This window comes from Medicago sativa, chromosome 7, assembly GCF_051527215.1.
Source record: "Medicago sativa cultivar Bolivia chromosome 7, Bolivia_mono, whole genome shotgun sequence".
Taxonomy (NCBI): domain Eukaryota; kingdom Viridiplantae; phylum Streptophyta; class Magnoliopsida; order Fabales; family Fabaceae; genus Medicago; species Medicago sativa.
The window spans coordinates 33428159-33445990 of record NC_140755.1 but is presented as its reverse complement, the minus strand read 5'-3'; the positions used below and the strand labels follow the sequence as shown (position 1 = coordinate 33445990).

General features: G+C 33.3%; 1 pseudogene; it reads left to right on the top strand.

Moving 5' to 3' along the window:
• The first annotated feature begins 2476 nt into the window (after positions 1–2476).
• Positions 2477–9960, top strand: LOC146905778 (uncharacterized; annotated as a pseudogene).
• The last annotated feature ends 7872 nt before the right edge of the window (positions 9961–17832 follow it).

Sequence of the window (17832 nt, the reverse complement as noted above, 5' to 3'; positions counted from 1 at the left end):
AACAATAATATTCATGTTTTGTTGTTCTATACGATTCAAGATTCGGAGCAACACTAAAGTTACTCATACAATATACCTCTTTTTTCTTTAAGTCTTTTTCGAAATTGTAAATTTAACATCCAAAAGACTAATACAATATACTTCTTTTTTCTTTAATTTTTTTATCAAATTTGTAAATTTAACATCCAAAAGACAGTGTCAAGGACTATGTCCCCCCTAATAAAAAGAAAATACAAACAAAAATAATCAATAAATCAAATCTTTACTAAGTTAAACACAACAAAAGAAATAAAAAATTATGGATATACTAAATAAAAAAAAAGATTTATATATCAACAAATAAAAAATAGAAAAAATAAAATTCTTGTATGACCAAATGGATTAACATGACACATCTAACAAAGTGACGTCTAAGGAGAAAGAGTATAAAAGGAAGATGTAAATGTAAATGAAAATGATAAAAGACATTTTGATTATATATAGGGAAAAAGAATAAGCAAATTATATTTGAATCCCCTAAAATATGTGATGTAAAATTGGTTAATACAAAAGCAAGTGATTGGCTTACAAAGTAAAATGTGACACATGTTAAAATATTATTGGATTTCAAATTAAAAGGTGGCACTATGCTCTAATTTGATTGGATGAGTTATTAAAAAACACGTTTCTTTGACACAAAAAAAAGGAATATTGCATGAATGATGAAAGTAATTATTGTCATACAATTAGAATTGATTAAATAATACATTATTTCCTTATATCATTATTTGATGAGTTGTGTTATTAAACAACAATCAAGAAAAATGAATGACGATTTAAAATTCAAATTAGGAATTTTAATTTGTTATGAACCATTTGATTACCATTCCCCATGTAACACCCACGTCGTGGCTTTCGATATCCCGCTAGGTGGATACGAAAGGTTCCCGACCTAAGGGGAACGGTTTAAGCCGCAAGGGACCCCCACGACAATAGTAGGAACCGAAACACATCGGAATGAGAGGGATCGGGAGGCCGTGTAGGTATGGGACTACATGGTTGAAGGAAGGCTTATAAGAATTGTTAGGTACTACCCATATCAACAAGATGCATCTTCTTTTCGGGAGCTCAATCCATAGGAACTCCACAGTTAAGCGTGCTTGGCTTGGAGTAGTACTAGGATGGGTGACCTACCGGGAAGTTTCCCGGTAAGCATGTGAGTGAGGACAAAGCATGCTGAAAAGACTCGTGTTGGTTTGTGGGGTTAGTCGGCAATCCTGTAAACAGTCTGGGATGTTACACTTGGTATCAGAGCAGACCTCTCCCAGTACGGTGTGGTTCGGGGACGAACCAGGCGGAAGCTGGTGGGCATGTAACACCCACGTCGTGGCTTTCGATATCCCGCTAGGTGGATACGAAAGGTTTCCGACCTAAGGGGAACGGTTTAAGCCGCAAGGGACCCCCACGACAATAGTAGGAACCGAAACACATCGGAATGAGAGGGATCCGGAGGCCGTGTAGGTATGGGACTACATGGTTGAAGGAAGGCTTATAAGAATTGTTAGGTACTACCCATATCAACAAGATGCATCTTCTTTTCGGGAGCTCAATCCATAGGAACTCCACAGTTAAGCGTGCTTGGCTTGGAGTAGTACTAGGATGGGTGACCTACCGGGAAGTTTCCCGGTAAGCATGTGAGTGAGGACAAAGCATGCTGAAAAGACTCGTGTTGGTTTGTGGGGTTAGTCGGCAATCCTGTAAGCAGTCTGGGATGTTACACCCAACCAATGTGCAAGGGAAATATTTAATAAAAACAAACTTTAATTAATTTGATTTATTTGACCTTTAATAAATCATTTTTTGTGTTTATGAAACAGTAATAAAATTTTAATTGATTTAATAAGTAATACTTAAATCTCCTTAAAATAAAGTAATACTTAAATCAATGAAATTATTTGGATTTGTATCACTTTAATTTTAATACATTTTTTTTGGAAAAAATGGGAAATTATTTCTATAATTCGTTATCAAGAAATTATTATTAAATTCAAATAATATAGATTTCATTAGTTCATTAAAAAAAATTCATGGATTAGCCAAAAAAAATCAATTTGATAGGTATCAATCGATTAATGTTACAATAATATTTTGTATTAGAAAAATTATTAATTATTAAATTTATATATTGCATTACATTATAATATAAATAATATAACATAATTGATATGGTTAAAAAAATTAATACGGAAAGTTATTAAAATTCAAATGCTTGAGGATATAAGAATAGAAGAGTGCCACATGTTGAGACTTGCTTGAAATCCTAAATCATTGAGGAAGAGTGACACATGTCAACACCAAAAGAATAGTAAATTACTGCCATATAGAGACTTGAAATAGGTCGTAAATTTATATAATATAGATAACAGAACCGTACATAAAACATACCATGTATATATCTTTGTCATCGCTAAAACAGCAGATTGCATTTTTTTTTAGGATGGATGATGACGAAAGCAATCTGAAGTCATCCATTGCAGAAGATTTGCGAGATGTCCTAGACAATTATAACTCCTATGCAAAATCATACAGAATTGTACGAGAAACGCTTTTGCAAAATAATGCCCCTTCCGTAAAGTTGTGCATGTTAGGAAAGAGAGGATATGACGGTAGAAGGTACAATTTGCCTTCTGCTTCAGAAGTTGCAGCTTTAGTGGTGGGTGATTACGATGCAGCTGACTTTGAGCGCGATATCGTTGTCGAAGAGCAATCTGGTCTGTTAAAGCGCATATCCGTATTTGAATCATCATACTTGCCATTGCAGTATCCATTAATATTTGCTAGAGGTGAAGATGGATACCGGAGAGATATTAAATTCGATGATAGTCATAACGTGACTACCATTAAGCGACTTTTTGTGTCTATGAAGGAATGGTTTGCCTACGCAATACAGCATAGACACATCTCAATTTCAACATTGGTGTATTCAAGACGTTTGTTTCAACAATTTATGGTGGATGCCTACAACATGATTGAGTCTTGGAGGTTGAAGTGGTATAGAGATCACCAGAAAGAAGTACGAGCGGATATGTACTGGGGATTAGCTGAGGCTGTTCTTAGAGGAGAAACATCTGCATCCTCTATAGGTAAAAGAATTGTTCTCCCGTCGAAATTCGTTGGAGGTGCACATTACATGATTCAAAATTACCAGGATGCAATGGCCATTTGTGCATGGGTAGGATATCCCGATCTTTTTATTACGTTTACTTGCAACCATAAATGGTCAGAGTTGGTGGATTTTTTGAAAGAACACAATCTAAAATCGGAGGATAGACCCGATTTGGTGAGTAGAGTCTTCAAAATTAAGTTGACACAACTGATAAAGGATATCAAGAAAGGAAGCATTTTTGGCAAAGTCAGATCAGGTACTATTTCTGTACTTCTCCATTGATAATTTTTCGTTGCAAGTTTAATAATTGTGAACAGGCTAATAATGTTGATGTTGTTTATAAACATATACTAACTGTTTTTTTAATCTTTACGAAATTACACCTATATAGAAATAATTTTATATTATTTTACTATTCAATGTTAATCCATCAATATCATAGCCATCCACCATATGTTTTTTTTACCATAGTATTGAATGTTGAACATTGTAAAATAACATCTGAAAATAAGCAGACTTAATATTTATTCGTTTTTAATGGAGGATATATGTATGTGTTGTTGGTTTAACTACAAAATGTTTTCATATAAGAATAAATAGTTTGTTTGATATGTATCGCTTAATCTGAATGGATGCAGTTATATACACCATTGAATTTCAAAAGAGAGGACTGCCACATGCGCATATTTTGGTATTTTTGCAACCACAATTTCGTTGTGATCATCCAAGCAAGATTGACTGTAATATCCCGCCTGTCAGTATCGGAATATTACCAGTCGATCGTGCTAGAGGATTAAGTTTGAGGAAAGTAAGTTTATGGAAATAATTATTATGTGACGTCAGCTCATTACGGAATAAGTATCAGAGTCAGATTTAACACGACTGAGGTAAGGGCAATTTGGTAACTGCACGTTCAAAGGATATTTATTTTGGAAAGGGACCAAAATATCTCATTTTCTCTTCTTCTTTCTCTCTCTAGGTTGGAGAAAGGATTTTGCTCTCCCTTCTCTCTACTTCCATCGGCCTCTCTCTTCTCTCCCTACCTCATCATATCATCAAATCTTTTTCCCCATGGATCATACATCATGGTTTCCTTCTCCTCCTCCCTCAAAGAATAACTAGAAGCTTTGGATTGATTTCACTACTTTCCCTCCTCAAGAGAAAATCATGAGATTAAGGTTTTATTGAAGAAAGCTTGGGGTGGAATAAAGATGGTCAAGCAAGGATCATGGTGTTTTAGATTGCAAGGAAACAACAAGTTTGAGATGGTATGAGCTAAGAATGCAAGAGGATCAAGCTAGGGTTTTGGTTGCTTGGAACTTGAAGATGGCTCAAGAAACTTGCTAGGTGAGTTCCATAGATAGATTATCCCACCTTTGGGTTGTGCAATTCTTGTGAGAGAATATGAATTTTGCTAAGTTATGTTAGATTATAGAAATTAGGGTTTTAGTACCCCTTTGTACCATTTATGATCAAAACATGTTAATGATGCCATGTACTTCATTTATAACTGTTTTTATGTGTTCTGGTAGTGCCAGGTACATTATGATGCTTAGATTTGAGGTTTTGAAGTAAAAATACGTTTTCTGCAGAATTCTGGACTGCTACAGTTCACCAGGCGAAATAGAGCTCGCCATGGCGAGCTGGGGATCAGTGCTCTCTGGAGTAGCTCGCCATTTAGCTCGCCATGGCGGAAAATTTCGCCTGGCGAGGAAATATTTGGCCAGGCGAAATTGACTGCACAGCATGTGTTGTCAATTCGTTTCGTGGCGAGGAAATATCTGGCGAGGCACGATCTTGCAGTATCTTTTAAACTATGAAACCCCTCAATTCCAAGTGCCTAAAGTACAATTTCAAACAAGGTTTTAAACAAGAATAAGGCATGACAAAACACTAACAATGTTTGATAATAAATGATACACAAGAGAGTTTAATCACAATTACTCGGTAGCAAGTTAATCATTAAGGAAGGGGAAGAAAGTAGAGCCTCGGCATAGTTGTCGAGAACTAGATAGTTATGCATAGAATGTATTTATGCTAAGATGTGAAAGGTTAGATATCTATTCACAAGTAAGATAGCAAGTATTAAGTTACCTCTAGTGGGATCGTTTAAGGATCCGAGGTAAAAGAGATAGTATGAATAGGTTTAACGTTCATACATGCATAAGACTAAGTTTTTAATAAGAGTGTCATGTCTCTTGTAATCCTTCAATGGTTGGATTCAAGGGGTTCCCCAAGGGGAATGGTTAAGCCGAAAGGGAGCCGCATTTCACTAAGTTAAGGTGTCGTGTCTTTTGTATTCCTTCCAAGGTTGGATATAAAAGGTTCTCCAAGGGGAACGGGGTAAGCCGTAAGGGACCCGCACGTCACTAAGGGAGTCCGGTGCGCTCTTGCTAAGCATTTCACCGGAAGTAAGGGATTAACTTCCGGGGTTACTCCACCCGGGACTAATCCGTAAAAATTGAACTCAGATAATTGTTTGTTCAACGCTAACTTAATCAATGAATCTGATTATGCATTGCATTAGACATGTTTATATGTTATGCTATAGAGCCTTGGCGTAGACCGTCAAGAACTAGAAAGAATATTGACGTAGAACGTCAAAGAACTAGCAAGCTAGAAAGAGTCACTTTGTGGCAAGATGTGATAGGTTGTTAGATACAACGTATTCATTTAAGTAAGCAAGTAAAGAAAGATTTACCGATGATGATCTTAGGTTCCTCTAATCGTCCGGTTTAGAATCGTGTCATGACTTTAGTATGTGAAGTCCTTGATGAATAGAGCGTATCTTGGCATTGCGGTTTAGATTTCCCTTTGACCGCCATGACACGTATAAGAAGAGAAGCCCATAACAAGTAAGAGAAGAACCTATGACGGGGCTAGTATGCACGACCGTCTAGGAAAGCATGTCCCCACACACGTATAATCAACTGACAGGTTGTAATATAGACACGTGGTGACCGTAGGTTTCCCCCGAGGTTATCTATAGCCTAGGGTTAGGTGGAACTCACTGAGACATTATGTCTCATCCCAATCCTTATTTGTTTCAGATATCAGGATGGTTTTGCAAGCTAGTAGCCGTTTGGATGTTGCGACAAGTGTTCGTTCGTACCAGCTGCATGATGTTATGGATATTCAAGAATGCATTTATTAAACTTTAGAAAAGTTGAGTTGTAATCTCATTGTACAAACGCCTTTGTTGTATAAGTTTTTCACTTGGAGTTTTAATGTTGTAAATTTTTAATGTATCCAGTACTAAACTAACGCACATTCTAGACTTTCTAGATACGTCTAGTATGGGTGTTAGCTCAATTGGTAGTGGGAATGCATTGAACTAGTACTTAACCCCAGGTACTAGGTTCGATTCCCACGGGAGGCAAAAACACCACTATAGGGGGGGTGGTGATTAAGCCTGTGAGTAACAGTGCCGGGGGCTACAGTGCCTAGCCGGGACCCGCCTGGGCTGTTACATTGACAAAATCATATGTGCTGAGATTCTTGACAAAGTCCATGAGCCATGACTATTCGACATTGTGACATCTCTTATGATCCATGTGGCAATCAAACTTCAGGTTCCCCTTGCATGCTAAATGGAAAGTGCACCAAGTACTTTCCAAAGAAGTTTGTTGATAGCACATCCATCGACTCCGAAGGATATCATGTTTACAAGAGAAGAGACAATGGTGTTTTTGTTAAAAAGGGTGAATCATTTGTTGATAATAGGTATGTTGTTCCATACAACCGAAGTCTGTCGTTAAAGTATAATGCTAATATCAATGTTGAGTGGTGCAATCAATCGAGGTCCATCAAATATCTCTTCAAATATGTCAACAAAGGTCACGACCGTGTTACGGCGTCTTTCTACATTCCTAGCGATGAACATTATGATGAGATTAAGATGTACTACGATTGTAGGTATCTTTCTGCATGCGAGGCTGTGTGGAGGATATTTTCCTTTGACATTAACTACAGAGAGCCTTCAGTTGAACGATTAAATTTTCATTTAGAAGGTGAGGAACCGGTGGTGTATGAGAATCATGAAGAAATTGAAGAAGTAAGCAAAAAGCCACATGTACGTGACACAAAGTTCATAGCTTGGATGGAAGCAAACAAATCGTACCCTCAAGCAAGAGATCTAACTTATGGTGAGTTTCCATTCAAATTTGTGTGGAAGGCAAATGAAAGGAGATGGTCACCAAGAAAGATTGGTGTGTCAATTGGAAGGATTCACTTCGTACCCCCTAGATGCGGTGAAAAATTTTATTTGCGAACTTTACTTAACTATGTCAAGGGTCCTACATCTTACGAAGATATTAAAACTGTGGCTGATGTCAAGTATAAAACTTTTAAAGAGGCTTGCTTTGCTCTTGGTTTATTCGAGGACGACAAGGAGTTCATAGATGCGCTGAATCAAGCAGCTCAATGGGGAACTGCAAAATTTCTGCGTAATTTATTTGTGGCTTTATTGGTATCAAATCAATTTTCACATCCAGAGGTTGTCTGGGAAAGACTTGGTAGCATCTAAGTGACGATGTTTTGAGACAGCAGAGACGTGTTCTACGTGTACAAGGTACATAAATGCTTTTAATTTGTAAAGATTATTCACTTTATGTTCTCATGCAAGCTCAATAACTGTATATTCAACATTATAACATATGTGCTAAAGCTGATACCATGAGTTATAAACTCAACAACTAATAGTTGATCCGTATTCCACTATGATATCAACTTTATATATAGATGATCCGATTTATAACAATAACTGTCATATCTGGCTAATAACATTGCAATTTATAGACCTATTTAATCTTTTACATAACCACTATTATTAAAATGCAGCTCCTTTGTAATGTTGACTGTTTTATGATAGGAAATGATTAAAAAGACCCAGCAGAAAGTTTACATTTATAATATAATCTCAGCTTTATAAGATGTTTAATAAACATACCCTATAGTAATGGTTGAATTTTTATATTGTAAAGCTGGAAACCATCGTAGATTGTTCATTCAAATTCCAATAATTTATATTTATTACTTCTCTTATGTGCAACATACATTGGAACTCAAGCCTGTTAATATATGTTATAATATAACTTATTCAATCCATTGCAGATTTGGTGTTGGATGATTCACAATTGCACAAGTATGCACCTGCAGAAATTGAACAGTTGGTGCAATGTCATGGTAAATCTTAGAAGGATGATTATCCCACTATGCCTCGACCTGACGTGTCGTTAATCCATCAATCCCGCAACAGACTTATGTATGATGAGCTGAGATATGATCGTAATGTTTTGAAAAACGAGCACAGCAAGCTGATGGAGACAATGACACAAGAGCAAAAACATGTGTACGACAAGATAATGTCAAGGGTTGATGCAGACGAACCAGGGTTATTCTTTGTTTACAGATATGGTGGAACTGGTAAGACCTTTATATGGAGAGCTTTATCAGCTGCAATTCGATCTAGAGGTGATATTGTGTTTACGGTTACGTCCAGTGGTATTGCTGCACTGCTCATACCTGGTGAAAGAACAACTCACTCGAGGTTTGCTATTCCATTCATAGTTGATGAGTGTTCAACTTGCACCATACACCCCAAAACTAATTTAGCTGAACTTATTGACAATGCAAAGCATATTATTTGGGACGAAGCTCCTATGATGCACCGACACTGTTTCAAAGCCCTTGATCGAACTCTTAGAGACATTCTCAGGCATCGCAACAACGATAGACTAGATATCCCTTTTGGTGGAAAAGTTGTTGTCTTAGGAGGTGATTTTCGGCAGGTTCTTCATGTTGTACCGAAAGGTACAAGACCAGATATTATCCATGCTAGCGTTAATTCATCGGTTCTATGGAATAGTTGTGAAATGTTAACGCTGAGCACGAATATGAGGCTCTTGCACAGATGTTCAATCAATGACTACCAGGAAAGGAAGGAATTTAGTGACTGGGTGTTGGGAATTGGTGATGGCTGCATTGGTGAAGATAATGATGAGTACATCAAGGTTAAAATTCCTGATGATCTGTTCATACATTGTTGAGGTGATCCTATTGCATCCATTGTTGAATGCATTTATCCTTCTCTTATAAATAATATGCATGAAACATCATTCTTCCAGGACAGAGCTATAATGACACCAAAGAATGTTACCGTTGAAGAGATTAATGACTATGTGTTGTCTCTCATACCCGGAGAAGAAATGACATATTTAAGTTGTGATTCTCCATTGTCTAACCCATCCACGGTGAATAGGCCTGATGATGTGCACACACCCGAATTTCTGAACACAATTACTGTATCAGGGCTTCCTAATCACAAAATCAAGTTAAAGGTAGGAGTGCCTGTTATGCTGTTGAGGAATCTGGACCAATCCGCAGGCCTATGCAATGGTACGAGACTTATAATTACAAGGATGGGTAGATATGTTCTTGAAGGAAGGGTGATAACAGGTAGCAACATTGGAGATAAGGCTTACATACCGAGGCTCTCACTTGCACCATTAGATACCAGGATTCCGTTCAAATTCCAACATCGACAGTTTCCTATATCAGTGTGTTTTGCTAAGACTATCAACAAGATCCAAGCACAGTCACTCAAACAAGTTGGTGTGTACCTACCTCAACCCGTATTCTCTCACGGCCAACTTTATGTTGCAATATCCAGAGTAACCTCAAGGAGTGGTCCGAAGATTTTGATGACTGATGAGAATGGTGTTAGTATGGATAGCATTAACAACGTTGTTTACAAAGAAGTTTTTCGTAATCTACCAACATGAAATGTTCCGTTTCTCTTAACATGTATTATTATGTTTAACATTGTATGGTCACAAACAGTTTATTAATCGCAACATACTACCATATTTTATTTATTTGAATGACGTATTTGTCGTCAATATGACCCGTGCGGCACCACGGGTGCAAGGTCTAGTTATCATTAAAAAATAAACACACAACGAATGTGTTTATTTTGTTGTCAACAAAAAAGATATATATATATATATATATATATATATATATATATTGTCAAGTTGTCTAGTGGTTAGAGCTCACATATTTTAAATGTGGAGAAGTAGGGTGTTCGGGGGTTCGAACCCCGGCCCCTGCATATAATATGCAATATATATCTTACCAACCGAGATAAACTCACGGGTATATAAAGATATATATATTATTATATTAAAAAAAATGGAAGCAAAAATAATAAATATCGAGGCACTAAGCTATCAAGTATTTTTTCCGAAAGGAAGCTATCAAGTATTTGTTTTTTTTTTTTTTGAGGGCATCAAGTATTTGTTTTTAAAATTATATGTTATAAACCACCAAATTGATCTATGTTTTTGTAGGTAATTCTCAAATTAGTTCCTGACTTTATTAACATTTCAAACTAGTCATTGTCTTTGTCAAAAGTTTCTCAATTTGGTCCATCGTCATGTGACAAAAATATGAAGACAGTGACCTAATTGAGAAACTTTTGGCAAAGATAGGGACTAATTTAAAATATTAATTGAGTCAGTGACTAATTTGAGAATGACTTACAAAGACAGGGATCAATTTGGTGGTTTACTCTATGTTAAATTATACTACACATTCGGTCAAAAAAAATTGGTCAATTAAACATATAATTGAACCGATGCATCATAAAAATGGCACCATATGGGTTATATTAGATTATGATGAGTCAAAATGGATTTTAAATAAGATAGTAAGGGTAAAAATGGAAGAAAAAAATGATAAGCTATAAGTTAAAAGCTCAAACACTATTTGTAATAGCGTCTGAAAAATATGTTATAAGTTCGAGAAATAAGCTATAAGCTTGTGACAAGATGACATTTATCAAACAAAGCTTTTTTAGTCATACGAGCTTATCTGCTATAAGCTAGCCTTTTGTGTTTAACAAACACGCCCCGTAAATGTGAAATTTGGAAAACCAAAAGTCTAACAAAAATTGAAGCAAACAAAAGGATAAATAATGAAGGACTCTTTGCTAAGTTACTCATGTTTTAAAGAGAAAGTCAAACTTAAAAAAAAAAAAACACACACACAGAATACAAAGAGTTTTTTGCTCGACAGAAAACAAAGAGTATTTTCTTTTCTAGGAGTTCTTTGAGTTTCATCCGATGCCTTTTTCCAGAGATTATCTCACAATGGACTATTGAGCTTATCACTAATTGGAGACCTTTTTTCATAGTTAGAAGAAAAAAATTGAGGTCTAAAGCCCTTACTTGAACCTTCTATCTATTGGATTGACCCTGATTCTGAAACACTTGTTCGCATTTTTTTTGACCGTTTCTTTTCCCACCCTATGAGTTTCATGCATGTCCTATGCAGTTCGGATTATAGAATCCGAACGGCATAAAAACCCCCATAAATCCTCCAAAAACACGTTGAAACATTTCAGATTTTAGAATTCGAATAGGCCGTGCGAAAAACTCATAGGGTAGGAAGATCAGTAACAGCCTTTTTAAATGCATCCTAGTTCATTCTTTGCCCATATAATTAACTACGAAAAGAAGGTTAACAAGTGTCCTAAAAACATTTGTTAAAAAGTTTAAAATGAAAATTTTACCTTAAAAATTGTATATTTAACACATTGAAACAACAAAAAAATATTTTTTCTATCTGAATTTCATCGTAGTTATCATGTCCTTAGGACACTTGTTGACATGACATTTTATTTTTAAACAACATGACCTTTTTGTTAAGCATCCGAGTTCATTCTTTGCACAGATGATTAATTACGGAAAGAAGAAAAGTTTCATCCAAGTATATATGACTCAAAAAATTGATTAATTCCAACTACAGCACTAAGGAGGAAAATTCAACATTACGTTCAAACTTCCATATAGTTCCATTATGTAATAAACGAAACGTACTGTATCAATTAATTCTTACTTTTAAAGAAAAAAATAAAAATATGTCACGTGTCATTTATGTTCTTGACATGGTATAGTTGAGACGTTTATAAGAAAAGGGAAAATTATATCCTTGAAGTAATGTTACTTGTCACTTATTCATAGATTAATAAATTGCATGGGTTATTATATCATGTATGTATGTATTGATATAGATGATCCTTCTTCTAGACATGTAAGTTTAAATTATGCCCTCTTTCTTTCTCCATTTTCTCTCTCTAATGTTTGGGTATACATGATGTGAACATACCCAATATAGTAAGTTGTTTGAGATAATGTTTGGGTATACATGATGTGAACATACCCAATATAGTAAGTTGTTTGAGAGGAACACAATCCAAGATTCCAAGCTAACACCACCAAACCAACTCAAGTGGGTCAAAATGTTAGTGAAGTTATTGTTCACATTCATGTAAAACTTATTAAATCAATAAATTTGATCATTTAATTGTGTTTTACGAGCCTTCTGCTAGTTTATCCTCAACCTTGTTAGTTGATGATCTAGGTGTGTCTTTTGTAAGGAAGTAGTGAAGATACATTTTGAATAGAATATGGGGTCATTGGTTCGAGTCGTAGGTTTGTTGTCTTTTTGAAGTTTAACTTTCACTGTGCAGGTTTATCCATTGCATAAAGCCATAAACCCTTGCAAACTTTTTTTTGCCTTCAATAATTTTATTTTCGAATGACAACTGTTAGTAATTAGTTGTTAAATTAATACTTATGTTCGAGTTTGAACTCAGAACCTCCAACACTATATCAGGCGGTGATTAAGGTTGTTTATTTAAAATGTTGATTTTTTTTCTTATTTGACTTTTTTTCTTTGAATAAGTATGTCTTTTAGGGGAAGATTATTTGAGAGTAACTTCCTCTAGTGACATTTATAAGAAAAAAATACTTTTCAGGTTCATTGAATACATAATGTATTTAGCCTATATATAGGTCAAATACATTAGATATTGAATGAATCTAAAAAGTATTTTCTTTTATTATAGATGTGACCGGAGGGAGTATTGCGAAGCCTATTGCTCTATTTTTTATTATTAAAAAACTAGCATTATTTTATAAGAGTTTTTTATTATTAATTACTAACGTTATGATGGGCACTACATATTTGTCTTTCCACTCCTTTTATTGTGTTAGTGCATATAAATTAGGAACAATAATTTTTTTAAAATTTGAATTTTGATTAAAATTATAGGGATATATATTTTATACTTCGTATTGTAAGAAATTGTACTTATAATTTTCAATGAAACAGATAATAAATCAATTATAACATAAAGTTTTATCTTTTTGAATAACACCAAAAATATTGCATTCTTATATGAAAAATTATTGAAGGGAATATTTAGAAGTGAAAAAGTCACCCCAAAACCATATGTATTATCTTTATATATATAGTATAGATATAGACATTTAAATATAAGATAAATTATTAACTTTGTTAATGACAACAACAATATAACATATGAATTATATAATATATAAAGGGTTAAATATATTTTTGGTCCCTATAAATATGTGAACCTTTTGTTTTAATCCATCTAAAAAAATTCTTATTATAGGAAAATTGTTTAAGGGTGTAATTGGATTAATGAAAATTTCAGCACAAATCCCATATGCCCTTTATATAATATATAAAAGGGTTAAATATATTTTTTATCTCTATAAGTATGTGAACCTTTTGTTTTAGTCCATCTAAAAAATTTCTTCAACTTTTAGTCCCTAAAAAAAATTTCATCTTCACTTTTGGTCCCTGCTTTAAAGTAAACTAATACGTAGAAATCATATTTTTGAATAAAATTTTGCAGAAAAATTCATAATGTTATAAGAATCTCTCCAAAAAAAATATTAGAATTTTTTAACAAAATATGAATTTAATATGAATTTTTATAATTTTGACAGTTAAAAACTCATATTTAATTTGCGTTTTGTTAAAAAATTCAAATTTTTTCTATGATTTTTTTTTGACAATATTCTACACATTTCTACACAATTTCATTAAAAAATACAACAATTTACTTAAAAATTGGGACCAAAAGTAATGATTGAAAATTTTATAAGGACTAAAAATTGAAGAAAATTTTTAGAGGGACCAAAACGAAAATTTGGTATATTTATAGGAATCAAAAATATATTTAACTCTATATAAAATATAGATATAGATATAGAAGTATATATATTTTAAGGATATAATTGGAATAATGAAAAAGTCAATTCAAAATCCCCTATTATCTTTATATAGATATAGATAATGAAAAAGTAGGCTTAAAATCCCTATTTTCTTTATATATAACATCGACGTAGGTTAAATTACACCGGAAGTCCTTTAAGTTATTCAATTGTAACAAATTCATCCTTTAAGTTTTTTTTGTATCACTTACGTCCTTTAAATTATTTAATTTTAACAAGTTAGACATTTAAGTATTGTTTGTAGCACTTAGGTCCTTTAAGTTATTTAATTGCAACTTTTAGATCCCAAATAACTTACATTTTTAAGATTTAAAATCCTTCAAATTGTTACGGTTAAATAATTAAAGGACCTCGTTGGTACAAAAGAAACTTAAAGGATCAACTTGTTACAACTATCTACTTAAATGACCTAAGTGGTAAAAAAAACTTAAATGACTATTTTGTTACAATTTAATAACTTAAAAGACCTTTGGTGTAATTTAGCCTATCGATATATTTCTTTATTTAATACACAATCAATTTTTAATTTCGTTAGAAGAAAATATTTTTATTTATTTTTGTAAAATATAGTTGTATAATTTTATTTTTTATGAAAGGTCTCATTTCAATTTTCTCTTTAGGGCTCCAAATATGTTGGGTTGGCCTTGTGTGGCTGATGTCAACGACGGTGCAAGTAAACGTACGTGGATGAAAAATCTTTCACATGAGAGGGGACAGAATGAGTTAATGACTCACACTTAAGGGGAAGATTGTTGTAGTAAATGTTAGGTTGAAAGTCCCAATTTGTTAGAAAAATTGGAAGTTGAACACTTTATAACTGAGAGAATTCATAAACTCAATATCTTAAGGTTTAAATTAATTAAATACGATATCTACTACCTCCGTCCCTAATTATAAGCAAATTTGACTTTTTTGGTTCATTCAATTATTGATGTATGTGGTTCATATTATGGACCACATACATCATTAATTGAATGAACCAAAAAAGTCAAATTTGCTTATAATTTGGGACGAAGGGAGTAACTCACTTATGTGATTTTTTTCTTAATCCAATATAGACCATCCTCGACCCTCCACATAATTCCCAAAATTAACTCATATCAAATGAGTACTATATATATATTTAATGAACTTGAAGTTTTGATATGCATATCTCGAGAACAAAATAAAATAGAGCTCTAAGATGAAATCTTCCCAAAAAATGGCAACACACTTTTTCCGATCTTTTCTCTTTGGACTTTTATGCATTGCGTTTGTCCTGGCTTCCGGTAAGAAAATTAAAAAACAATATTCTTTCTTTAAAAGAAAGTTTTTGCTTAATTCAACAATTTGTTATAATCTTGTACATCGTTGTTACCATATAAATTATCTATACCTTAAAATGAGTTTTGAAATTGTAAATTTTAATTTTGTAGCAGGATCAACACCACCAAGTCTGAACCCTTCAGGTGCTGTTAATTGCCTTGGTCCGGTGCCATGTGAGGAATGCCCCCAAAGGTGCATGAGCATCGGAGCATCATCCTATACTTGCGGCCTACTCACTTGTTGTTGTTGGTATAATTGAAATAAATTGCATTATATTATATACTACTATTATAAATACTTATATACTTTTCTTAAGATCGAATAAACTAATAAATAAGAAACATCTTCCTTTAAAAAAATAAAATAAGAAACATCTGCCATATTGTTATATCTGATCTCAGCAGATGAGAAAGTACGTGGAAAACTTGAAAGAAGAAGGACCACTGAATCTTGAGAAAGTATTGTGAGATATCTGATCTAAACACAAGCTAGATTACATAAGAGTTAATTTCTATGTACCATATGTGTAAATCAGTTGATATCCAATGAAAAATTACTATTTCACGATATCACAATACTTTAGTAACAATATATATATATATATTCTTTTTTTTTTTTGTTGACAAATTTAGTAAAAATATTTAAAAACTAATGGTATGTTATAAAATAACAATATGCCTTAATGGTTTTGCAGCCGAAGCCTCCTTTCTTAATCGGATTAATGTAAGGGTCCGAATTGGAATGGTTAAAAAAATATTGGCTGGGAAAAATTAATTATACAATATAGAAAGTCACCAAAATCCTGACCCAAAAAAAAAAAAAAAAAGTCACCAAAATAATTTAATTCTTTATTTATTTTACGGCCTATCAGAGAACAGAGGAAACAACCTTTTTTTTTACAACAAAGAAATTCATTAATTAATATATAAGTAAAAAAAAGTACAAGTAGTGTATTATACCCATGTGAATAGAGATTAATTACAAGTTGCATTACACTCTCTCCATCCAAAAAAAACATCACAAATATTACAAAATGAGATGACGTCAGACTTGTCACTAGACTTCACTTTTGGGTGAATTTGGTGTTCTTCATGTGCGTTTCCTTGTTGAATAATCCATGAGAAAAATTGGGGTTGATCTTTTAAACTCATAATGTTGTTTTTGGATTTTGAAAAAAAAAATTTCAGCTAATGAAAATATTACTAGGTTGACCAACCACAACGTCCCTAGGATGATACAATCAAGATCGTTGTTTCGATTTACTAGTTTATTTGTTGAAAATTATTCTAGTATTACACGCTCAATATGCTATTACGTCCACACTTATATGGTAATGTGACCACTAAAAACTGTTCTAGAATTGCATTCTTAATATGACTATTACGTTTGCACTGATATGGTACGTACTATGACCAACTTGGAATCTAAGGGATACAAAAATGAGATGAAGAAAAAGAACTTGATAAATCAACAGCAGAGAGGGGGAGGAGAGAGAAAGAAATTCTAAAAATTTAAAGAACTCTTTGCTGTGATTTGTGAGTTATGTAAAATCCTATGTTTATATAGAGCTTTGCAACTGAAATCAGCAAGAATTGTGGAAGAAAACTTGGGCCAAAGAATTTGCTTGGTGACTAAGACAAAAGCACCCAAAAAAAAAAAATCTTTAATTTCACACACATCAGTTCAAAGTCATAAGACTTGGCGTTACTCTTCAATTTTTCATCAATACCAACTAAGGTTCCAACACATACCATTACAATTATCATACTAGAGAATCATAGTTTTTTTTCGAGTGATTCAAGAGAAATTCATGTTTTCTTTTCGTTTTAACCATAAATCTAACTTTTTTCGACATGAGATTTCTCTCAACTTGGTGGACGATTCTTGAAATCAATATGGAACTTCTCTAAATCATATCACGACTAACAAAACATAACACATATTCATCGATTGATATCTGTTTAATACAATTTATCATAATTCATATTAACAAAATCCAACATGCCTAGCTTCAGATTTTGTTGATTTCTTCTTTTGTGGGTCTGGTTTATGACCACCCACTCTATTTGTATTTTTTATTAATGATGAAATTCTTAAGGTGAGTTGAAGATGATTGATAAATTTGTTGTGCCAACCAAATTAGGATCTGTATAACTATGTTTTTACACGCCATCTTTGTTTTTATTGTTAATAAAATAACAATATCGACTTATAAAAACAAAAAGGAAATTTCATGATTTTATATTAATTTAATCTGAAATTTATCTTTCA